Source organism: Eupeodes corollae, chromosome 1 (genome assembly GCF_945859685.1).
Source record: "Eupeodes corollae chromosome 1, idEupCoro1.1, whole genome shotgun sequence".
NCBI lineage: Eukaryota > Metazoa > Arthropoda > Insecta > Diptera > Syrphidae > Eupeodes > Eupeodes corollae.
The window spans coordinates 275270482-275297559 of NC_079147.1; the positions used below are offsets into that span (position 1 = coordinate 275270482).

Sequence of the window (27078 nt, forward strand, 5' to 3'; positions counted from 1 at the left end):
GCTCATTTAAGGTGTTAAGTGATCAACCTCATTCCCTGTTGAATGGCTTCTTTAAAAACAAAATTGTAGTTTATTGAGCGAAAACAATTCTCAAGCTATGGAACCCTATTAGAGCAATTAAAATTGGGTGGCGCGACAGTCCGTTGAGAACCAAGGCCTAGTGACTTACAACTCTAAACCATTCCTGTGTGCGAGTAATGATGTCAGGAATGGAGGGGACCTACAGTTTATATGCCGAATCCGAACGGCTAATTTGAGAAAGGAATTTGTCAATTCCTCGCAAGAGGCAGTACCCTTGAAAAGACTTTAGATGGCATAGGCAGGGATCGAACCCAAGACTTCTAGCATGACAGTCCAAGGCACTAACCATCATGCCACGGGTACCACATTTTAGAGCAATTACAATTTAATTTGTATTGCAGTTTACACGATGGATGAATGGCGGCTTCATTGACCAGATTTATAGTAACGAGAAATGATAAATCGGACTGATTAAATGGACTACGAACTTCTATTAGCGGCAGACATTTTCCGTTGTGTTATTTACAGCTAGCACAGAGCGGCACTGAATTCTGATTAAAAATTATCGAAGAAGAAAAGCGGCCAGTTTTTAGTCTTGAAAAGGCTCAGCGACACTCGTTGGTCTTATCGAGCTGAAGCTACGAAAGCCTTAGTCAACGGGTATGCGGAAATCGAAGAAGCTATAACCAGCATATCGTGAGGAATGAAGCAACACACCTTCTACAGAAGATGAGTGGTCTCGAAACCGCTGTTGTTATTGTTTACAACATTTTGGAACGATATCTTGGAGCGATTCAACGCTACAAACAAGATGTTGCAAGACCCGAAACTTGATTCTAGTACACGCAATCATTAAAATCATAAGAGGAATCCAAACGAAATGATTTTGATAAATACGAGGAAGCAGCCAAAAAATATCTCATACTGATGAATATGTATAATCAAGCACCCGCACCAAAAGGAGGAATGTGAGGTTAAATACGCTCGATTACGGGAAAGCGCAAGACGCAAATCTGTCACCCAAGGAAAAATACAAAGTATACTATTGGTTGACAGGCTATACGTTTCTCTTACCGAAAGATTGCATTCCAATGAGGCTGTATGTTCGAGATTTGGATTCCTGGATCACATCGAGAAGATGGATGGAAAATTTGCACGCTGCAGCAGAGGCATGGGTGAAAGTGTATCCGGATGGTTTAGAGCCTTGGCTTGGAAATGAGTTGGTTCAATTTGTGTCTTTGATTGACTTATACAAAAAGGAAAAGGACTATGGAACAGATCAATCGCCGGAACTATTTTACTACCAAATTCTCGAAAATCAAAATTTCAGAGCTATACATTCCCGAACCTCGAAATTGCATTGATTTGATGGTAACAAATTGCACTGGAATGCGCTCATTTTCAAAAATGAAAATTATAATAATTTTCACGATGCGACAAAACCGTCTATCGAAGCTCTCTCTCCTGATCATTGAAAGCGATTTACTAAGAGAACTGGATTTCAACGAAATCATCAACAATTTTTTAGCGAAAAAAACCTCTAAAGGTTCCGTTCGTTAACGCTTTTTTTCTTTTTCCCTTAATATTTATATGTGTTTGTTCAATATAATAAAGGAATCTACTTGGTTTCACAAGAAATTAGTTATTGAAAATCTCAAGTGAAGAAAAATGGATTTTTGTTTTGAAAATAATTTGGAATGAAGGGGCCTCCGCTCCTTTATTGCCCCGAGGCCTCGGGACCTCTAAATCCGACCTGCCAGTTCCTGAAGTCAAGTGTCCTAACTTATGCTTAAAATCAATGCAACGATTTAAGGTATTGCAGAATCAAATTTTCAACGTTCATGTTGTTAAATGACCAAAAAAATAGTGGTTTTTGTATTTCTTTTAATAAGGGTATTCATGTAACAATATAATTTTCTACTTTGTATTTCCGCAAAGGGTTTACATGAACACCCCATTAGAAGTATTTACGTAAACGTTAGAAACAAACAAAATTTATATGTTTTTTTCTACGATTTCTGCTTCAAATTTGAGAGATAAAAGTCTATATTTTGCAGAATATTTTTCCCACACAAATTTTGACAGTTGATTTCTACCGATAGAAAATTATACAGTTTTTAAGGCTTCTATGGGTTTTCTGTGTTTGCATGAATACCCTTACGGATGGGTTTTTGACATTTATACGAGTCTCGAACGGATCTTATGTGATTTCGTTCTCAAATGTTGGTACGATTGGTATTGCATTTGTATCTCGATGGCTGTGTTCATTTAGTAGTTGTGCATTTGGAATCATGTGTTTTCCATTGAGGGACAAATCAATCTGTTAGTGTTAATATTAGCCGCGTTTTATTATCACCGTGATCTGATCCGGATCAGATCATGATAATAAAACAGCATTGGATCATCATATTTTTTATTATTTAAAGTTTGGTAGCAGTGTCAAATTTGTTCTTTCAAAAGTGACATTTCGAAGCAAAAATAAAATGCACGACTGGGTCGCACGAACTTGCTCCTATATGCTAAGAGTATGTTTAAAAAAGTACTTATATGAGATTTAAAAATATTCCTGTAAAATAAGTTTGGCTTCAAAGATATAAATACCATTTGAATTGTCAAAAAAACCGCACGATCTTTGTATATGAAAACCATAGTACTCTCATGAGCATAAACTTTTAGGGCGGCCAGATGCCGAGTCGTTGGCGTGGCGTTAGTATCGAAAGTGGAGAAATTCAGCGGGAGCGAGAGAAAAATATTATTCCCATTCCCATAAGCAGCCAGCAGAATAAGGGAGATAATTAATTTTCGACCCAAAAAGTCAACACAATTTCCTTCATTTTATTTGAGTCTATCCTCGTATATGTTTTCACATAAAGAGCTACCATATGAAGGTTGATGAATTTGTTTTTGTTTTATTTATATCAACGCACTTTATATAACAAACAAAATGGCTTAATATTGTATCTAATAAGGAGATGAAACAAACTTTTGCATGCTTTCGTCAGCTGTTTAGGATCTTTTACCGATATTTGTTTTTATTTACATTCATAAGTATGCTTATACTTCGGTACGATCTTTGTATATGAAAAATGGTGTATATGAAAAATGGTTTGTATTCAAAGCTTTTTTCCTTTAGATAGAGCTTTATTGTAATTTCATATTAGAAGAATCAGGATGGAAAATAAATAAGATAAGAAAGAGGCAGACCATGAATGTTTAAATTGTAAAGCGATCGCCTATTGGTTGTGTAGTTAGGTAGCAGGTAGGTGTCTAATACGAATTAGGAATAGTTCATTGGCGTGTTTAGCTTGCTTTATGCAGATGGGTAAAAAAGGACATGTTTATGGTGATAATGAAGGAATGTTATTGGTAGCTAAAAAGTACATACTACATTCCTTCTTTACTACAAGCTTTCATCGCAAACATGGAATTTTTACGTTCAGTTTATTTATTTTGTTAAAGTTTAAAAAAATAACAAGCATACGTACAGGTACAAGAAATTGCTATTCATGTGTTGTTTAAGGTCAGGCTTTTTAGCTTTTTGGATTTTAGTTATGAAGTGACACGTAATCAGTAGTTGTAGAAGTTGTGCGTAATACCTTTATAAGTAGGTATAATGTGTATATGTACGTTGAAAAAGTGATTCTAATAGAAATTACATATACTCTTTCTGGCCCGTTTCTTTAACTTGTACTAAGTATTTATTCTTTTATATAGGCGAAGGCAAGTAAATCATGTGTGAAACAACCTTATTCGTAAAGAATAATATTTTAAAATCACATGTACAAAGGTACCAATATAATACTTCTTGATAGACACTTTAAAGTAGATTGTTGTTTAAATATATCATATTCGTTAATCCGATAAAGTTACGCTACATGGGCGGCCATTGTTGGTATTTACAATAATTTTAGTTATAAAAATACATAAATATGTACCAAATGCACTAATTTAGATAAAAGCTAGGAATGTAATTACAATTTTGTCAAAATAATGCGATATTTCGGGCTCATGCTCAGTTAAAATATTTAAAAAAAAAACTATTTTAAGATTCAAAATTTCGCCCGAAAAATAAGTTTGTCTTCAAAAATTTAAATGCCGTTTTATAAATAAAAAAACATTTTATTTTTCAAATTTTTTTTATGAAAATCGTTAGAGCGGTTTTTTTTTAAATTAATTTTTTATATATAAAATTTTTCAATTTTGTTCTAAAAATATTTTTGGTAAGCAGTTGCTTAGTGATTGTTCATATACGCTACACGTTTGAATTTTGTAAAAAAATTTTGACCCGTCTTTGAGATATCGAATTTTGAAAAAATAAAATTCAATATTTTTTTAAAAATCCAAACAATAAAAAATTGCACTTTTGATAATCAAATATTGTTAAAGCAATATAAGAGCTTATTCAGAAAAAAAATTATTGAAATCGGTTTATAAATTGCTGAGAAAATTAAAAAACAAAATAACGGTTCTATGAGCGGTACCTTTCCTGAGCAATACAAAAATTTGATTTTCTTATTAAAAGAAGCCAAGTTAAAAAATAAAATTTTAGAGAAAATTTAATGAAAATCTATCGGTTTGTTTTTGATAAAATTCGAATTTTCGTTTTTTGACCAAAAAAATTGTATGGTGGCCACTGTTAGTTTTGATCTTAAAACAAAAATGAAAAAAACGCCTAACGCGAATCTGCTCAAAACCTTAACTTCCAAGTTTGAACTCAATAGACCCAATGGTTTAGGCTGTAGGAGCGTGGACAGACAGACAAAACCGACCGGACGGAATCGCGGGACCCACTTTTTTCGACTTGTCTACCATCGTAATATCATGTTTGATTAAAATCTCGAGTTCGAAATTTTGCACGAATGCAAAACTTGCCATATAGTTCCTATATGTCGCAAGTAAAAATATAAACAAATACCCAAAATGGAAGCTGCTGTGGTTGATCGAAATATTCATTTTAATTTTTATTTCTTTTCTCTTTTAAAAACTTTTATAATTTGCAGTTTTTATTTGAAAGTGATGAAAGCGAAGAATCAAACAATTCAATTTTATCCCTATTGAATCTTATCGATGATGATTCAAGTTCCAGTTGTAGCTCCACAACTTCTGAAAATGTGCAAATCACAAAAATCAAAAAATGTTGAAAATACTTTTACATGGGATTTTTTTGAAATCATTCTTTAAATTAAAAATGGTTTTAAGAAACACTTAGGTGACATAAATTAGAACTCAGAACCGTCTAAACCATCTCAATAAAGAGAGTAGTTTTGAAATGACAGTGGTTTGTATGTAACACTTCCATGAATGTTGCGTGACCGAAACATTCACAAAGGAACTTGGACTTCTCCAGATCAATCTACCGTCAACCAGATTGACCATATTTCGATCGACGCCAGACACGCTTCCAGCATTATGGATGTACGAACTTTCCGAGGAGCTAACATCGCCTCGGACGACTACCTCGTTTTAGTCAAGGTAGCACTTTGGATTTCCAGACCCAAGGCAAAACAGGGAGGTGCTGGAAGAAGGTACAACGTCGAACGGCTACAATCGCCAGAGATCGCCAAATCCTTTTCCGACTGAGTTACAAGTAACCTCTCTCGAAGTTCTCTATCGCCAACACAATGTATCGAAAACCAGTGGCAACATTGCCAAGATGCAATCAGAGAAGCCGCCTCTGATGTGCTGGGTTTCAAACAGCCACCAACAAGGAACCCCTGGTTTGATGAGGAATGTCGGCAGGCAAATGCAGCCTGCAGAAACAAAATTCACAGGTACATAAACCTAGAACCGAATGCTGCAAAGACAAAAGTGGAAACATCATAGTGAAACCTCAGTCAATGCTGAGGATATGGAAGGACCACTTCTGCAGACTGTGTAACGGCGACGAAGAACTGAATTCCGCTGTCAGGCAGGATGACCCATTCGATATAGACGACGAAAGCCAACAGTCCCGTCCTCCCGACTTAGACGAAGTAAAGATTGCCATATCTAAGTTGAAGTCTAATAAAGCCGCTGGAGCAGATGGCTTGAATGCCGAGCCTTTAAAGCAGCTGGGGATAAGCTGGTTAGGAGCATGCACCAACTTATCTGTAAGATATGGTCGGAAGAAAGCATGGCCGATGAATGGAACCTCAGTATTGTTTGCCCGATCCTGAAAAAAGGAGACCCTCTTAACTGAACCAACTATAGAGGAAAAGTCTACTTAACATCGCCTATAAAATCTTCTCTGCCATAATATGTGAACGTCTAAAGCCCATCGTCAACAACCTGATAGGTCCTTATCAGTGCGGTTTTAGACCAGGATAGTCCACAGTTGATCAAATATTCACATTTCGGCAGATCCTGGAAAAAACTCAAGAGCACCAAATCGACACCCACTATCTTTTCATCGATTTCAAGGCCGCATATGACAGCATCTACAGGGACGAGCTGTATAGAGCCATGTGTAGTTTTGGCATCCCTGCCAAACTCGTCCGTTTGTGCAGGATGACCATGGAGAATTCACGCTGCTCCATAAAGGTTGGAAACAACTTAACAGAACCTTTTGATGTCAAAAAGGGTTTTAGACAAGGTGATGCGCTGTCATGCGATTTTTTTAACATCGTGCTTGAAAGAATAGTGCAGAGCTCACACGTCAACACTAGAGGCACTATCTTTCAAAAGTCTGTCCAATTACTGGCAAATGCTGATGACATTGACATAATCGGAAGAACTCAGCGTGATGTCAAGGGGGCTTTTGTGAGTATTGAGGCAGAGGCTGCAAAAATGGGTTTAACGGTTAATGAGGGCAAAACAAAGTACATGCTGTCGTCTAGAAAGGACATATAACACCGACGTTTTAGTCAAAACGTCACAATCGACAGACGTAACTTTGAGGTAGTCAAGGACTTCGTCTACCTAGGCTCCGCTGTAAACGCAGAAAACAACACCAGCGCTGAGATCAAACGCAGAATAACTCTTGCTAACCGCTGTTTCTTTGGACTAAGAAAGCAATTGAGTGGTAAAGTCCTCTCTCGAGGGACCAAAGTGTTGCTATATAAGACCCTTATCATCCCCGTCCTGCTATACGGTGCAGAAGCATGGACCATGACAAAAGCGGATGAAAGCACCTTGGGTCGCTTCGAGAGAAAAATTCTTCGTGTGATCTACGGTCCCGTATGCATCGAAGGGGAGTGGAGGAGAAGATGGAACGACGAGCTGTACGGGCTGTACAGCGACGTAGACTTAGCCAGAAGGGTAAAAGTCCAACGACTAAAATCGCTGGGTCACGTAGAGAGCATGGAAAGCAATGCTCCTGCCCGGAAAGTCTTCGAATCCGCACCCTCAAGACAGCGCAGTAGAGGAAGACCGTGGAAGGTGGCGCGCACAAGTGGAAGGTGACCTCACCCAACTTGGAGCGCGAAACTGGAGACATCTAGCTAGGGACCGAGCTAGATGGAGAAGTTTGTTGGGTAAGGCCCTAGTTCGCACAGGACTGTAGCGCCACCTTAAGTAAGTAAGTATCAATTTCCAGATGTTTTCTTACCATTTCTTCTTAAAAATTGTCCATTTTATTAGTTTTAGATAGTTTTTTTTGCTAATAAATAATCGGCTGGGATCTAAATAATTGAATACATTAACTTTATCATTACAAAAAGTAAACAGTTGTTGAATGTGTACACAAAACTCCACATAATAGCTGCAAATAACTAATCTTAGTTCCATAATTTTATTTTCATCAATTTCATTTTTAGTATAAATTCTTCAAAATGTAAACCAAAATACATTTGAGTATTTTCAGGATTTTTTACATCCGTATTTAGATATGTCAATATTTTCCTGTTTTATGGAATTGTTCATTAAGTTCAACTTAAAAGATTTCATACTTTCGACTAAGAGGTGGATTTGTGTTGTCTCACAGTGAAATATTCTGTTAATTATTTTTAAATTCACGGCAATAAAATTCAAAACAAATAATTTGTTTGTATTTTCAAAAAAAAATTGAAAATATTGGTAGCCTTAGGATTAGACTCTTGAAATGAACTTAAAATGGAAAAATTCAAATAGGGGATTCCATTGCTCTATATACCAATTCTAAGAAAGCCACCGAGTATGACAAACTTTCAAAATTTGATGTTCATCGACACCAAGTGTCTTCTGAAAGTTTATGAAATCTTTTTGTTTTTTTTTTATATATGACAGATGTAAAAATATACAGCTGTGGACAACTAATTAGAAACACAAATTGAATTCACTTTTAAATCAGTATCTGTATTTTTGTTTAATTTTTTTTTTTTTATGAAAAAATATTTTTTTTTTCAAAATATATTTTTAAACTTAAAACAATGTTTCCCAAACATAACATTTATTTCATATGGCAGTTTCTGCAAAAACACAGCGTTTATTGATGGACAACTAATTAGAAACAAAGAGAAGAATCATATCTTATTATAAAATTTATAACTTTATAATCATTTACCTTATATTTATCTTTAATACCATGTTGCGAAACCTTTTTGCTTTAAAACTTCCCGACATCTTCGTTCCATTGATGAAATAAGCCGCCTGCACTGCTCTACGGGTATAGCCTTCCAAGCAGCTTATTATTATCTTTAATAACTTCGAAAGAACATCATTGTTGGAGTCATTTTTGAGAGCAACAGCTCTATTAACTTCTGCCCCAAGATGCATTCCAGAACTATTATTGATTGGTCCCTAAAGAACTGTTTCGTTATTCCAGCAGTGTGCTTGGGGTCGTTGTCCTTCTGAAACTTCCATATCACTGGCATGTTTTCATCGGCCCAATCCACTAATCATTCCTTAAGAATGCCAATGTATTTAACGGCCAACTCCACACCACGAGAAACAACCCCAAAGGTTAAGCGAGCCACCTCCATGCTTAATAATTGGCAAAACGTATTTAGGTAGGAACGCTGTTCCTTTTGGCCTTCGGACATAACATGCACCATCTTGGCCGATCCTATTTATTTTAGTTTCGTCACTCCACACTATGTACTTCCATTCGTTTGTTGTCCAGTTGGCGTGTGATCTTGCGAACTCTATTCTAAGTCTACGTTACCTTGCGGTTATTAATGGTTTCTTCCGAGAAACAGGACCATGCAACCCAACTTCCACCAATCTTCTTCTGATTGTGCAACGTGCGTGGTCCTATCCACTATCGGGACATCAAATGCGACCGAGAGTTGGTGTTGTATCTCTGTGGAGCTTATTTTTGGGTAATTTTTGGCCAGCCTACTAATTCCTCGATCTATTTAGCAGCTTGTCTTACGGGCCCGTTTTTTACGAGGTACATTTTCAGCAGTCCCGAAGTTTTGAAAATGCTTAATTACATTTAAAACTTTCTTTACAGAACAGTTCATTTGAGATGCAATTGCTCTATAAGACATTTTAAGCTTCCAAAGCTAAAGAATCGCTTTCCTTGTAGGAGGATCACAACTCTTTACTTTTTCCCATTGTTATTACCTCCAAGATTTAAAAATTATTCTTTAAAAACGTTTGCAGACAATTCAGAATTTTCTACTTAATAATGCAAAATAAAAGGATTATTTTTATTTCACCCAAATCAAATGTAATTTAACTGTTTCTAATTAGGTGACCAATTGAAACGAACACTTTTTACCCTCTACCTTGATTTTATTGTGTACTTTGCAAAGACTTATGCACAAATGATGCTTTTTCAAACAATGATGTAATAACGCTTGCATTACACCGTTTTGGATACCGCTATTCTAGTCACACTTGATAAAGTGAATGTGGAAATGAGAAGCAAGTAATGTTTATAATTAATAGTCCACAGCTGTATGTCCCTCAACGATTTTTTGATATGTCAATACAGCAATACAATGATATAATGGAAAAATTATTTTTATAACCAGCGAATGGTAAATGGGGGTACTCGAATGGTTTTTTCTCACCAGTTATTTCCAAGAGCACGTCCTTAACGTTAACGTTTTTATGTCTAACATTTATTGTCATTTATCAACTTCAGTTTATGTAGTCGTCTGTTGATATAAAAATTTATATGCGATTAAAAGACCTTCCGAAAATTTACTATCAAAAGTATTAATGCCAAAAAATACTTAAAAATAGGAACCTACGTCGGTTACTTTGAGACACCCTGTATTTTGAACGACGCAACGGCCATATTTTTCAAGAAATACTGAAAAAATTACATATTTAATGAAGACTATGATTAATTATTACAACATTAAAGAGATTTTATTATTTACTTGGTATTTTCGACTTATTTTAACATAACGCCTTTAAAACATAAAAACCAACCAAAAAATGTTAGATTAGAATTTTCAAGAATTGTCTTACAAATTTTGAATAACATATGTATTTGATATCGTTGCCCTAATTTTGTAAAATGTTTAAAATTCTTATTATTTTGAAAAGCCTAATTTAATAAACGCTAAGGCGAATTAAATAGTAAAAACTTTCCATAATAAGGTCACTTCAAAAAAAAAGTCTTTCATTCAAAGGCGTTCCAAACAAACAATATTTTTTTTTAAACTAAAATCGGTAATCATCATACCGCCCTATGAAAAGCTAAATTCGATTCGATTTCGAACAAATAAAAGGACACAATAAAGCTTTCAAGGATTTGAATTGTATCTCTTTTGACGCTAGCTCCAGTTTCTCTCTAGCTTTCATAGTTAAACCTTTTTCAATTCGGGAATCGAGAAAAAGAAAAATCGAGAATTTATGTTTCTTTTTATTTAAAATATTAAGTGAACTTATAATAACCAAAAATTATTAAAACGTTTCCGGCTATTTAATCTGTGTACAAAATTTAAGTGAAAAAAGTCTACTTTTGTGAGTAAAATCATGAAAAAGACAAGTCTCCTTTGAGATTGCATATTTTTGGGGATCCACCATGTTAAAATCTTATAATTTCTCTCGCCCTCCCCCCACCTTTACCAATGGACATTTTCCAAAAAGTTTATCTCTTTCATTTTTATAAGAAAAACAAAAGTGATGAGATGACAAACAGAAAAATACAATATTGTGTGAAAGAGACTAAAAAGCTACGATGATTATCCACATGTGGATTCACTCTCACCCACCACGGTGAAAACTTTCAAAAAGAGACAGTTCAATGAAAACAAACAATTCAATATGAGACAAATAATATTATTTTCACCGAACCTTATACGTGTTCTCTCCTCGCACTCACATGCGTTCGCTGTGAATGCCCGAGTGAGATAATATAACTACGCACACTAAATCTGACACAAAACACTGCAATTTACCGTGTCGTCTGATTCGACTAGTCTGACTGACACTGACGGTCTACTGTGAATGCTGAATAGCAATAGACAATCGAGTTGAGATAGAGTGTTGAATTTAAATGAAAGCGGAATTTCGTATCGTTGCTCCTTCCTGCTGATTTTGTGAATCTCTTGCATTAATTTTATACAAATTTCGATGTGCAATGCAAATTTAAAATAAAGACCAACCTGCTATTAATAGAATATTTAACCTAAAGTTTAAATATTTTGTCAAAAGTGCGACTTAAAAGCTGAGTCAAACAAAAAGAGCTGACAAAAAAAAAAAACAAACATTTTTGTGTGTGCATTCGATGTAAGACATTAAAAGAACTTTGTACAATTTTTGACCATTGAACGAAATCAAGGTGAGCTTATTTTATATTTATTTGTGTGATTATAAACCATTGTATAATAGTGTCTCAATAAAAAAAGCTAATTAATATTAAATGTTTGTATCTATGAGTAAACGATTTAGCTGACACCATTAAATCATTATTATTTTGTGCAGGATCAAAATCAGATTTTGGTTTTGACGATTGACATTAACTGCGTCGGAATTTAGATTGCCATTTGTTAATGCATTTTGTCAAAGCACAACTAAATAGCCCGCAGTCACTTTCTTGTGTTGGGTTTGGTCATGAAAAGGGGGTGGGTTAGTTAGCGGTATGTACGATGTAACCATTATAATATATGTAAAAGTGTGCCTAGGTGTCTAGTGAACGTATAATAATTATTTAACTGTTTCTTTCAGGTTGTTCTTTTTCTTTATTCAATTATCATATTTTATAATTTTCACTTATTTTATTGCATATAAAATATAAGAAGTAGGCCGACCGGAACTTGAGGGACTGATTAGGAAATATGCGAATTTTAATTATCTTATTCTTTGCTTATCTTCCTATTCCTTAAAAAAATTTGTTTGTGTGGCACAATTTTTCCAATAAAAAAGTGCAAAACACGTCTACCGCAAATGTTAAAAAAGCACGACTAAAAACTTTCAAAAACAAGTATAGGGAATATGTGGTGTGGCAGACAAGAACACAAATTGCCCTATGAAATGCTAACAGGTTGTTCACATAGAAGATAAAACTAATTTTGCACCAAAACGAAATCTAAGATAAACAGCCAACTACGTTTGATTAGCGCCATTAATACCAAAGATGTAAAAGTTTAGCTCAACTTTCCATTACCGCAGCACGAATTTCAACTCGCGGTTTTTTTTACTTGATAGATTTGTGCAAATAAATAATAACTATAGCAATTTTAGAGCGAGTAAACATTTATTTCTATTTTTAATTAATTTTTAAAGTTCACTTTTTTCCATACAAAACACTCAAAAATGGTTGATTTTGACATTTCTTCCCTGTTTTATGTTCAGTGTTGCCATACTTGTTTTTTTTTCTTGGTAATTTCTTTTATTTTAGTGCTCAAATGGAAAAGTACTTTGCATATACCCAAACTCGCACCCACCCCAAATCCTATAGTGATCCCAAGCAGGGGGGGTTGCAGGGGGGCAGTATGCACCCCTTACATACCTAGCTCTTAGTACGCCTTGCTATCAATTAAAAAAAAACTTGTTTTAGGCTCAAAAAATGCAATACAAAAAAGTAGGGTTAAGTCCGAAAAAGAAAATATTTTTTTTATGACTTAAAGTTGTTTCCTCGCCCTAATATTTAAAACATGCTCTGTTGAGACCCCTACCTAACTGTAAAAAAAAAATGCTGCGGTAATGGAAAGTCGCCCCAAAAGTTTTGTTATGGGATCCATGGAAAAATACATTTTTGATCTACATAGATTTTCCACCAATTCTAATAAAATTTCTTAAAAGTGTTTACACGAAGTACAAAAAAAATCAAATCGTGTTCCATGCGCCACGAAAAAAAAACATTTTTGAAGACTATTTGAATGCAACCATGAAAAACCCCATTAAAAACTCTACTCACTGTTAACAAACCCAAGGAAAAATCGGAAATAAAGACAAAGTAGAGCTTATTACTTCAGAACCAAACAAATTTCAAATTCTAAAAGAAGAACATGGGTTAGATAAAATGTATTGTGAGGATTGTAGGTGTGCTCGAAATTCTTTGTTTGACAAGGTTTAAGTCACCATTGAATTTTTGAAAAATAGTTTTCTGTTTTCCTTAAATTAAAATGACCTCAAAATGTATGGAAGGAAAAACTTTGAGTACTCGATTTTCAAAATTGACTTGAAACTTGAATATGTCTTGTAAAACATATCTCTGCTCACAAGGTAAAGTGGCTTAAGTCGACTTAAGCCAAAAATGATTTTTTTTTTAACATTTAAATAAAGTGAAAAATTATCTACATTTCTGTGTCTTCAGATTGTTTCTATTCCATCTAGAAGTCACTTTCAGGATTGTAAAAACGGCTTAATTCCAGCATATTTCAAAAATTTGCTTTTGGTAAAGCGTCTTAAGTACATATTCTTTCTTCATCTAATTTTGTTTTGGCTTATGTGTAACTAAGCCGTTTTAAAAAAACTTAAAATTTCAGTTTTTTGATAAGGAAGACAATTTTAAGTACAATTAAGCCAATTTTTCAAAACAAAATCTTATTTGAAGTTAAATTTTATGTATACTTAAGCCGGTTTTCCATTTTCGGTTTCTGATGTAAATGACATAATCCTTTTTTCCTAAATGAAATCTGTGATTTTGTTTGAACTATGAGAACATACGCCACTTTTCCAAACGAAAATAAAAAAAATAAAAAACTTTTTCGTTTGGAACAACGGTTTAACGGACGTAAGTCACTTTACCCGGAACATTTTTCAAATAAGAGCTCTTTTAAATTCAAATAAGCCATTTTACTCCGATCAAAGTATGCTGGATTTAAAAAGAATCTAAAAGGGGAAACTGATTTATGTACTCATAAGCCATTCTAATTTGAGTTTTGAGAGCGTAAATACGGTCGTTTGATAAAAGTGAAATAAGTATATATATTATTAAATCATTGTAAGAGTATTTAAGTGAAAGAATTATTCATGTTTAACACTAAGGCCCAGCTTTTCAGTAGTGAGTTAAGCCAGGATTTGTTTATATTTACGTCAAGAAGCAGTTTTTAAGTGAAGGATGAATGCAAAAAGGCTTACAAAACAAGAAAGATAAAATATCAATAGAATTGTGTGTGTTAATCCAGAATTCACTCACCAAATTTGGTGAGTTAACTCGAGTTTAACTCTAACCCTGCCCTGAAAAACTGGAACTAAGATAAGGATTTAGCTGCGGAAAATTATTAATAAATCATTAAATTATACACCAACAATCACTCCTTTTTTCGGAATAGTTATTAAATTTTTAAATCATAAAACCAAGTTAAAGATAAAATTGAATTAATTTAAGTATTTTGCTTACCTGCATCTTTGAACTAATTTTTATAAATGTTTGTATAAGCTTATACCTGTTATATTTGACTTTCAAAATTGAATACTCTTATTATTATTGGTATACCAGTATTAAACTCTTAAGAAAACAAAGATATTTTTTTTAAATAATAATAAAAAGCAGATCATTCACGATGGAAAGAAATATTATTTTCGATTTAAAGTTATATAAATGTACTATCTTATGAGTTCGTTTTCCATAAAGATGAAATGGGTTTAATTCCAAGCTGCTCTGTGGAGAACCTAAGAACTTTAACTCGTCCCAGGGATGATGGTAAAATCTTATAGATATATTATCTAGGTGAATGAATCTAAGTCAACTTTCGCTTTATTTAATATAGAAACCGAGATATTTGTGCCAGTTGTGGCTAATGAAACAGCTACAACCAGTGTCAATGCCCTGACAGATACAATCATCACAGATTTGAAATCAGATATTACTGATAGCCCAGTTTCTTTGACAAAATATGCAGAGATTTTTAAGACTCTTAATATAAAATTCAAGAAGCCAAAAGCAGATACCTGCACAAAATGTGACTTGTTGGCTATACAAAAATCGTCCGTCACAGGAGGTGCCCTAACATCGGTTGAACTGGAGCTAAAGCAACACCCTGAAGACGCAGATTCTGCATATGAATCGAAAAAAAAGGATATCTAGTCTGCAAAAAATCACCGAGGTAAGGAAGTTTTTACCTTCGATCTTCAGCCTTCCCACTCCATTTTTACAATCTTCGGTAACTTTTTATAAACGTCAGTTAAATACATTTAATTTGACTATACACGACTACGTAAAAGGAACTCCCCACTGTTACGTGTGGCATAAAGCTGTTGCCAATAGAGATGGCAATGAGATTGCTTCATGCTTATTTGAACATATAAATTCGCCCTCTGCCCTACCACCAGACTTACAGTCACAACTGTTTCGGGCAAAATAAAAATAAGATGGTTGCAATAATGATGTTGATGTGCGTTTGTAATGAAACCAACAATTTAAAGTATATTGATCACAAAATTTTGATTCCGGGTCACACACACATGGAATGTGACATAGACCACTCCATTATAGAAAGAAAGAAAAAAAGAACTAACTACAAAATTCACCACCCAAGAGATTGGTACCAGTTTGTACGGGGAGTCGGAACCAAAACAAAATTTGATGTAATTGAGATGTCTCGATCCAAATTTTACAAATTTGGGTCGATTGTTAAAAATAAATGCATTTTTCGCAAAGTTAATGACAATAACAACAAAATAGATTGGAGGAACATTAGATGGCTTCGTTTCACATCAGATGCTCCATTCAACATTTGTCATAAGAATTCTCTAAGCGAGCAAGAACCATATCAAATACTCAATATTAAAAAGCGAGGATGTAATGAACTAAGCACAGGCCCTATTGAAATGATGTACGATGGACCAAACAAAATCAACGAAGCAAAAAAACAAGATCTTATGGAGCTGCTCCCTTTGATTGATGAGCAGCTTCATTACTTTTATAAGACTCTCTGCACTGAAGCAAAACCAGACTTTCATCCGGATCTTACAGAAGAAGTCGAAGATGGTACTTTTGACTAGGTGGTATTAAGCTATCTTCTTTTATTACAGTCTAATTTTTGTATTAACTTATTTCTATGTTTTGTTTTCCTATAATAACTTTTATTTTAATAAAACTTAACAAAAATTTCCTAAGAGAAAAAAGTCTTAAGTAAAAATGAAGTTAAATTTAAAAAAGGAAAACACGTCTTATGTATAAGTAAACTCACACAAGAATTGAAACAAAATTCAGAAAACCGGCTTAAGTAACATAAGCCAATTTAATATACAAATTAGAAACAGGTAAAGGGCTTAAGTGACAAATTTTGCTTATAAAAACTTTAATTAAACTTATTTTGCTAGTCCTTCAATGTAAAGAAAAAGAGACGAAAATTATAATGTTTGTGTCCAATTTTCATGTTTCTACTCAAAACGGTTCTCCTTATATATTTTTTTAAAGTTTAAATTCGTTCTCCTGAAAAATGTTAAAAAACGACTTATGCCATTTTACCTTGTGAGCAGAGATATTGTCTTTGAAAGTATTACGAGTTTATTGCATAGGTATTTAATTTGTTATTAACAATACATATCTGGCCATTTGTTCACTTTCCACATTTTAAGTGCTCCATTTAGCAAAAAAAAATCGATGTACAAGTATATTAAAAATACAATTATTTCTGTACTCAAAAAGTAGAGGTTTTTAAGTAGACTTAGTAGTTTTAGCTATTTATTCTTTTTCGTATATATATTTGTCCACAAACTATTGAACTAGTCTTTTTTACATCCGTCAGCGTTGCCACAATGTTACAAGTGGAACAAAAGTTTTACACTTTTCTTAATTTGTTTGCATTTGTTACTATGTTACTTATTTTAATTTTTGTTACACTTTCTTCTCCAAACTTTTCTTTTCTTTAAAAATGTACTTTATGATTATTTTAATCAGTGTGAAGTGCGCTTAAATAACACTTCCACCTATTTGTACACCAACGTCCTAAATTAGGTTGAAATCAACTTCATTCGACTCAATCGAACTCGTTCAGTTACAGTTTAGTCGAAATCTAGCTATCTTTCACTTGAAATTCAAACTCGATCTCTCAATCCATCATATAAACTTATGTTTCTATTAAAAATAAAAATTGAGTTCAAGAGCATTCTTTGATTTAAATCATTTTTCTTAATTTGTTACATTTTTATCGCTTTTGTTACGTTTTTTTAAAAAAATGTGTTACACTTTCGTGAAACCCAGCGGCAACGCTTCCTTGGTATATTTTTTTAAAATAAGAGAATTATGAACTTTTATAAAATAGCTTAAGTTTAATTCGTAGGGTTTTGTAAAAAGTAAAGCAACTTAAACAGAAGATGATTTGTCTTATGTATCAATTTATTTTATTTATCAAATTAAAGGCAGAAAAGATTATGGTATGTCTTGAGTTAATTTTATATTCGATATTAATCAAAAAAGTAGAATTGCGTAATGTCAACTTAAGATATTTTACCACAAAACTTTTCATGCATTTACATTTCTTATTTTACCATATTTAATAAACAATTTGACCTAAAAACATCTTAGGATATTTGGTACTGAAGAATTGTAAAAGTTGTTTTGCTAAAAGCATTTAAGTGATAAAAATAATAAATGTATTAAATACTCCACTTATAATAATATAATACGTATTTAACTTTACTACATAAAAAATTGTATGTATTAACTCAAAATTACTGAAAACTGGGACCCTATACTGGGGCATTGCTCGAATTCTATAAATTGGTATTATTTATCTATTTAACTACTTTCGAACCAACGAGAATCGAATAGTTCTAGTAGTGCCAACTATATTCTTATGAACTTTCCAATAAATGAGGAACTGCGTAACTCGAAAGAAGAATTCAAAACAAGGCAAAATCGAAAATAATAACTCTACATCAAATGTGTTTGCGAGAGAAGTATTTTTGCCAGGTGTGAGTAAAATGTTGAATATGAGTTAAATCTGCCAACCCAATTACTCAGGAAATTCGAGATTTTTGCCAAAAATTGCGGTTGGACTTTCGTTTCTTTTCCTCATTAATTTCAAAATTCATCATCAGCGTGCACATGACTCTTACGATTAAAATCAAAACTTCGACAAGTATTAGTGACAAGGTTTGCTGTGCAATTCCAGCGTTCTTGTCACCACCGATTTGGTTTTGGTAACCTCATGTTGCCAAAAAATTCAATGCTGCAAATAACTTAATGATAATCGGAACAGCATTTTGCAAGTAATCATGTCGGATGATATGATAGCTCTTAATAAAACTAAAACAAAAGTACATATTTTTCATTAACAATGCATTCAAACATTCTACCGTATAAGTGTGATTTTTTAAAAGCTATAGGAAAGTTTTTCAAAAAAAAAAAACAAATGCAATTTAGAAAACTGCATAAAATCTTTATTTGAATCGATAGTACGGTCAATACAATTTAAATTTTAAAAATTATTTCATGCAAATGTGAACCTTGACTGCACCTCAAATGGTCCATCCGCTTAGTCCAATTTTGGCATACTCTTTCCAACATTTCGGCCGGTATCGCACTAAGAAACGCTTTAATGTTGTCTTCCAATGCTTCAATTGAAGCCCCACTAAAAAGATTCTAAATGCGTTAAATCGCACGATTTAGGCGGCCAATTACCCGGTCCCGAACGTGAAATAAAATGTTCACCGAACTCGACTCTAACGGTCCATTGTTGCGCGTGTTGTGTGGCATGTGGCATAGTCTTTTTGAAACCACATGTCATGCAAGTCAAGCTCTTACATTTTGGGCAAAAAAAGTTGGATATCATCTCACGTTAGCGCTCACCATTCACAGTTACGTTACGATTCGCATTATCTTTGAAGAACTACGGTCCAATCATGCCACCAGCCCATAAACCGCACCAAACTGTGAGTTGTTCTGGATGCATTGGTAGCTCTTGCAATGCTTCTGGCTGATATTCACTCCAAAATCGACAATTCTGCTAAAAAATCGCACTTTATATGTACAAACTTTCCTCATTCAGCTCCCTTATTTTGGAATATTCTCTTATTCAATTTGTTCGTTCAATTTGCTCGTACCGTTCTTAATGTCCTTGCAAATTCCAACGGTGTTCATTTTTGTAATAATTATTCTTGTCTGTGAATCAACTCGATACTCGTTCGAAAGTACAAATTTTATTCGAAAACAAGTTGGTATAACCGGCATCCGATTCTACTTTCATACGTCGTACGATTTGAAAGTAGAATAGGAAAAGAGTTTCGATTAGAATCAAAAGTAGAATCGAGTTACATAGTAGGTCCCCTCTATCTTTATATCCTTTTTAATTTATGTAAACGAAGATTGCAATTTAAAAATCCACTTTCTGACAAAATATTGAAATAGACTTATGAGATTATACCTTTTGAACACAGTTTTATAAATTATCAAAAACAAATCATTAGCTTAAAAAACACATACTTCAACGCTAAATCTCTGGACAGCCTCAGTTTTTTAAACAAATATTTTAAGCGGTCACTGTTTCTGTTGTCTCAATTTATTTTGTAGCATTTCTGAAAAAAATATATGAAAAGTCTATTTTTTCGGACTCTTGGGTGGCCTAACCCCTAATTAACTTCCCATAGGAAGTCATTGTAATGGGTCCGATTTGTCAAATTGAAAATTTTGACATTTCCTGACGTTTCAAGGTCCCTAGAGTCGAAATAAAAGATTTTTAGAAAGATTTCTGCGTGCGTGTGGACGTACGTCCGTACGTTCGCTACATTTTTTTGGTCGTCCATAGCTCAAGAACCAGAAGAGATATCGACTTCAAACAAATTTTGTTATACAGATAATAAGGCAGAAAGATGCAGAAAGGACTCAAAAAACATTTTGGTTATCCCTAAATATTTCACGAACTAATAACGCAAGATACTTGAATTTTATATAATATATTGTAACGTGATACCAAACAAGTATAATATAAAAAAAATCAATTAACGGTTTTTTATAAATCAAAAAAGCTGAAGAAAAAAAATTGAAAATAATTTTGTGCAACAAAAAGTAACGTTTTAAACATCTGGTAAAATTTTGAGAAAAATCAAATTCACAGTATTTTTATAAAAAATAAAAACCTAAAAAACATTACTCAAAGTTGGTAAAAATTGAATTTCAACTCAAATATCTTTGCAAAAATTTGGGGGAGAGTACGATAACTTTGGCGCCGAGATATAATAACGGTTTTTGGTAGAGGGGCTTAATACAAGCATTTTTTACTATGGGAGGGGGGGGTCTATCTCCCCCCGTTTAGGCGGTAGGGGCAATTTAAAAAAACATGTACTTTAAATGGAAAAAAAATAATTAAAAAATAACGGTAATACTTACAATTAAGTATTATACCTTTTTTTAAAGCCAACACTTGTGTCTAGTAGCTTGTTTTTAAATCAAGTCAAAACTATGCATAGTTTGCGAAAAACACTGTTTTAAACTCAAAATTTGGTCAAAAAAAAAGTTAAAAATATGGTTTAGAGTGTAATATTTCGAAACTTTTAGATTATCTACAATTTTTTTTTTTAGAATACATTGCCCTTATTTATTTTTTAACGAAAACTGAAAAGTAGATGTTTCTATGTCTTCTAGTTTTTGAGAAAATTGAAAATTACCAAAACAAAATATTTCAATTAAATTACTTTTTTTATATCCAGTTTATTTAGATGCATATGAAATTTTGCATGCACTCACCGAACCTTTCACCCCCTCCACCTTGCACCCACCCCAAATCCTATAGTGAGCCCAAGCAGGGGGGTTGCAGGGGGGCAGCATGCCCCCCCTTAGGCATCTTACTGTTTGCATTAGAAATTTCGTATATACCTACATATGTGATTGTTGTTTTATTTTGGTTTTGGGGTTTTTAAAACTACTTTTTAAAGAGTTTTTTTGGTATTTACTTTCAGGATAATTGTTAAAGATTAGGTCATTTTGTGAGTCAAGAAAAGCAATTCATTTAGCATAACCCAGAATGCACCACGAGGAGGTAGAATTGCATTGCATTCCGCGTCCCAGTCAGTTAGTTTTTAAGTAAGTCAGGAGTTATTGAAAAATAGTCACGTTAATTTTCAATGTGTTGAAGGTATGTAAGTCTCGTCAATGAATTCATCGTCCGTACTAGTGTCACTGTGGAGTTCGTTAAGTTCGTCATTGATGGTCAAGAGCCGTGGTTGTTTTGGCGGTAACACATCTTCTAGGTGTTCACTGCAAACGTCGGGAGGGTCGAAGTGCTTTAGTTGCAGACCTACACTTTCTTGTCCATTAACCAAACATGGGTATACTTTTTTCATATCTAGTAAGAATTCCATTATTTGGGATCCCAAATCGTCTTTATATTTTTTTTCAAGGCAATATTTTCTATAAAAGAAAAGTGCCATATATTGATGGATGTGGAGTGTGGTTTTGCGGCATAAAATTGTTTTTTTCAGAAGTTTATTTTGATTTTCTAGATCGTTTATTGTGTTAGTCTTATCGGCTTTGTCGACATATTCGCCTTTGCTGTGGTTTGTTACGCCATGACTAGTAGAACTGGAGAATAATTTTTCAACACCTATGTATTGGCGTGCGCTGTCGGTACAGATACGACTTGTATTGGGGTTAACATATTTATGAATATAAGGCCACAAATCTTCCCTACATTTGGAATTGACTTTAAAGAAACGTCCGACTTTATCTTCTTTGCAATATAGCCCCAACACTACAATTGTCATCTGTTCTGTGACACGGCCTTTGTGGTATTTTCTTTTCGTTAAAAATGTTTCATCGATTTGAACCGTTTTTTCTTCACCGCCAATATTAATATCAATATGGGGGGATATTATTTCGGCTATTTCCCGACAATAATTATAGTAATCTATGATGGTAGATTTACTTAATTTATCTTTATTGTCGTGATTTCGCCAAGCGATTAATTGCTAATTTGATAATTTACGAAAATATTTAAAACAAAATCCTTAAATTGTAGCTTAAGATTTAATTAATTACCTGGAAAACCATGTTTACAGGCATTTTAATCACAAAAGAGATAATTATAGCAAGCACTTCATTTATCTCTAGCCGACATTGAGGGCCATGGAAAAATGTTCCTATTGATGGGTTGATTGTATTTCTACAAGTTTTGTCACCTTTTCTTTTTGAGCCCTTTTTTGAACATCGCCAAAACCAACCGAACTTTGATCTTTTTGAATTTTCCACGGTCATTAAAATATCACAACACAGAGGTGGAGTAGACGTTTTGGAGGGAATTAACCCGATTTCTTCCAAAAACGCGAAACTTTTTTCGTTTGTTGATACCAAATCCCCAAAAAAACAAAAAATCGAAAAATTATTTAATTTTGGGTGAAGAAGTGGATGTTTAGCCGCCATTTTTAAAAAGGGAATCCGACTTATTCAAACGTTAAATGGAGAATGGCTTTGGTAAACAATAACCTGCACCAAACTTGTTAAAAAAAACGGTTAAACATCAAATGCTTCCTCTTGTTATTTATGATCTAACTATATAGGTACATACTTTTTACTATGGCTGCATTATATGTGTGTACATAGTTATATGCATATTTATGTATGACATAAACATATGTGCATGTTAAGAAACTACGAGAATTTGCTTCCGTTGTGTTGTTGTAAAGGTAATGCAAATTTTTTTATAATGCAATACATTTTTATGCTCAAATATATTAAATGTTAAAGTTTTTGTCAAGTACCTAACGGTATATTTAGAAAAAAAGAGATTGAAATGGACATGACATATATGTACATATGTTTATGTATATAATATCAATTATTTTTTAATTCAGCTTATTTAAATGCAAAAAAAACTTTGAATGCACCTCATCTTGCACTCACCGAACCTTGCTCCCTCCTCACTTTGCACGCACTCCAACTTGCACCCACCCCAAATCCTATAGTGAGCCCAAGCAGGGGGGTTGCAGTTTACGGATCCCACTGTTGCATACAACCAAACTTGCACCTACCATTGTTACTATCAAAATAAGATTTTTGAAGCAAAAAAAAAGAATTAAATTAAAATAGTAGTTGTGGTTATTTTCAATTTTCTCAAAAACTAAAAGACATAAAATCATCTAGTTTTCAGTTTTCGATCAAAAATAAATAAGGGCAATGTATTCTAAAAAAAAAAATTGTAGATAATCTAAAAGTTTTGAAATATTACACTCTAAACCATATTTTTAACTTTTTTTTTTACCAAATTTTGAGTTTAAAACAGTGTTTTTCGCAAACTATGCATAGTTTTGACTTGATTTAAAAACAAGCTACTAGACACAAGTGTTGGCTTTAAAAAAAGGTATAATACTTAATTGTAAGTATTACCGTTATTTTTTAATTATTTTTTTTCCATTTAAAGTACATGTTTTTTTAAATTGCCCCTACCGCCTAAACGGGGGGAGATAGACCCCCCCCTCCCATAGTAAAAAATGCTTGTATTAAGCCCCTCTACCAAAAACCGTTATTATATCTCGGCGCCAAAGTTATCGTACTCGTGCCAAAATTTGAAATTATAGCTTCCAACTAATTTTAACTTGTAAGAAATATTGTTTTCAACATTCGGAAACATTTTGAGAAAAATCGAATTGACAGTTTTTTTACAATAAATAAAAACCTAAACCTAAATAAAAGTTGCTAAAAATTGATTTTTGGGTCAAATGTCTTTTCAAAGATTTGAGATATTGGCTTTAAACTACTCTTATCTTTTAAAAAATATTGTTGTCAACATTCAATGAAATTTTGAGAAAAATCTACTTGAAAGTTTTTTTTATAAAAAATAAAAACCTTAAAAAAATAACAATACTTAAACTAGGTAGAAATTTACTTTCGATATTGTTTTCGTTATTCAGTAGTTTTTTTTACAAAAATTTTCGGAACAGTCCGTTTTTTCATAAAAAAAATAAAATCTACAAGAAATAGTACGCAAATTTGTAAAAAATTGATGTTCGGTTCTTGATATCTCTCAAATTAATTTCATTCAACCAACTTGTAAAATTTAAGAAATGCTACTAAAGTTGGTAAACATTTGTTTTCAACTAAAAATCTATTTAACAAAACTAGATTTTTAAACTAAACTATTTCTTTATATGAAAAATATTGTTGGTAATTTTAAATTTTTGAGAATAATTCAACTAACAACTTTTTGAACCCAACATGAAAACGTACAAACTTTTAAGCAAGACAAATCGACAGACGAGATGGCAAGTTATCAGTGTGGGTCGCATCACAGCCTCTTTTTTTATAATTAAATAAGGAACGTTGTTTTGATTTACAGCTGTTAGATATAATTATATTTTACAAATTAACTATAGTTTTGTTAGCCAAGTAAATTGGAAATAATAGTGAATCGAGCTATAGGAATAAAGCACTTATGTGGTGGCACATCACACAAAGATCCAGGGGTTAGTAAGAATTCAATCACTCCTTCTGACCCTATAACCAAACGTCTAACGCATGCTTTCATTTTATCTTAGAATCAATTAAAACACCTCACATTTCTAAATTCCGATATTTTATCACGAATCTATTTTAAATCATTTCAAAAAAACATACCACACCATACCCTATAATTATATCTAGAATTTTGCACATTTGCTATGCACGCTTATGTTCAAGAAAGTTTGCAAATTTCTTTGCGGTAAGCCGTAAGCCCCATTTTTTTCACTTGCTAAATTGTTTGTGTCAGTGAACAGTCAATCACAAACTCTCTAACACCTGATAATAGAAAACAAATTGGCACAATCGTTACCACTTGAATAATACCACATATATATTTTTGGTATGTATCTACGTCACTTAATTTTAAATTATAAATTCTTTATTAATCTGCCGAAATCGGACAGTTTTTATCTTTAGTGTTTACATTTTTTAATGCTTACTCTTTTTGTTCTATTACACAATCGGCATAATAATAAAATAATGTAGTAAGGTAGGTTTAGGTATGTATATGTTTATGTATCGTCTAATAATAAACTACACGTGGCTTTTTTGTGAATTGTTAGTAATTTTTGTTTTGCATTTTATTGTTGTTACAATAACAAAAAAACATGCGAAGAGATATCAGTGAATCAAAATCAAATGGGGTGGCGCAACAGTCCGTTGTGAACCAGGGCCTAGTGACTTACAACTCTCAACCATTCCTGTGTGCGAGTAATGTTGTCAGGAATGAAGGGGACCTACAATTTTATGCCGAATCCGAACGGCTAGTTTGAGAAAGCACTTTTTCATGACAAGAATTACTCTTGAAGGATTTGTCAATTCCTCGCAAGAGGCAGTACCCGCGAAAATTAATTTTTTTAAAATTAAGGTGGCACAGGCAGGGATTGAACCCAAGACCCCTTGCATGACAGTCCAACGCACTAACCATCATGCCACGGGTACTACTATATCAGTGAATAGGTACAAAAAAAACATAAACAAGATGATGTTTACATACATATTAGAAATATGTACATAGGTATATAAGTTCCTACCTATCTACAAAGTGAATGTTGTTCTTTAGTTCAAGTTGTTGAAATGGGTCATCAAACTACCTCGACGAGAGGCAGGCAATTGAATTGGAAAGTTTTTTATTATGTCTGTTTTTTCTGTGCAGTGGTTGAAATTTTATTTTGTTTATTGTTTTTTGCAATGATGAATAGGTACATAAGTATCTCATCTTTGGAATGCACTAAGAAAAACAATAATCAGTTGGTTGATTTGGTTTCTAGTGAAAACGCCTCAACCTGTTCTAGTTTCCACTTACATACAATAGGTTAATCTCAAGCAAATTAAACATATAAAACTCACACTCAAGTCAAGAGGGCCTTCTTATTTGGTGGAAATCCAAGCAATTAATATTAATTATTTTAAATATCTAAAAACTCGAGAGAGAGAAGCAAGAAAAGGAGGCTGCTTTTAAAAATAAGAAACAATAAGCTCAATGTTCTTGGAGAATACCATGAAGAATGAATCTAAAAAATACATTTGCATGTTTGGTTTGTTGTTTGAGAATTGTAGAATAGATATATTGAAAGTGGTGGGGATATGACATTGCATTTAATTGTTTAAAACATTTTCAATGAGCTCCAATGGAAAAATGAGTACTCGCAGTTATGACCTAGAAATTCCACATTTCAATAGTCATCGAGTTGGTTGTTATTGTTTTTTTTTGTCTCTCTTCATTTTGTTTTTTTTTTTATTAAAATAAAATAATTCATTCAAAGTGAATTATTGTGTTGACTTGTTTAATAAAATATCATTTATATAAACAACGATGTAGAGCAAAATTTATAAATTGCATTAGCTTTATAATTACCTACAGACGGAGTAAAAACAAAAAATAGAAAGTATGTTACTTCGTTTGTGCTGATAAAGGGTGATTCAACTGTGCCTGCAAAACTTTTCTCTTCACACCCTACCTACTATAAAGAAATAAGTATAATATACTTTTGTTTGTATTGTGCAATTTTATTTGCAAAAGATTGTCTTTGAAGAATGATAATGAGAAATTTATTTAAAATATTGTCTCTTGTTGTCGTGCGGGAAGTCATTGATTTCAAGAAATGTATAGATATATAAATATACCTTTGTATGTATATGTAGTTCGGTTCTCTTTCCTACAAAAATCTTTTGTTTTGTGTTTTTTTAATTGGAATAAAAAATAAATATTTACCTAATGGAATTTGATGAATTTTTATTTTAAAGCGAAACAAAAATTAAATGTACAAAACAAACATTTCATATCTTTAAATGATACATTTAGGTTGTAGAAGAAAGAACTAGAAAAGGTTTATAAACTTAAGTTCACTCACCTTTTTTCTGATTTAATAGAA

At 33.0% G+C, this 27078-nt stretch overlaps 1 protein-coding gene across 1 annotated transcript in view; it reads left to right on the forward strand.

Annotated features, from left to right (window-relative positions):
- Positions 1–10697: 10697 nt before the first annotated feature.
- LOC129940576 (tudor domain-containing protein 7B) overlaps positions 10698–27078 on the forward strand; it is a 34677-nt gene continuing 18296 nt past the window's right edge. Inside the window, exon 1 of the mRNA XM_056048956.1 lies at positions 10698–11659. The gene's annotated coding sequence lies outside the window, so the exon portion shown is untranslated. The remainder of the gene's footprint in view (positions 11660–27078) is intronic.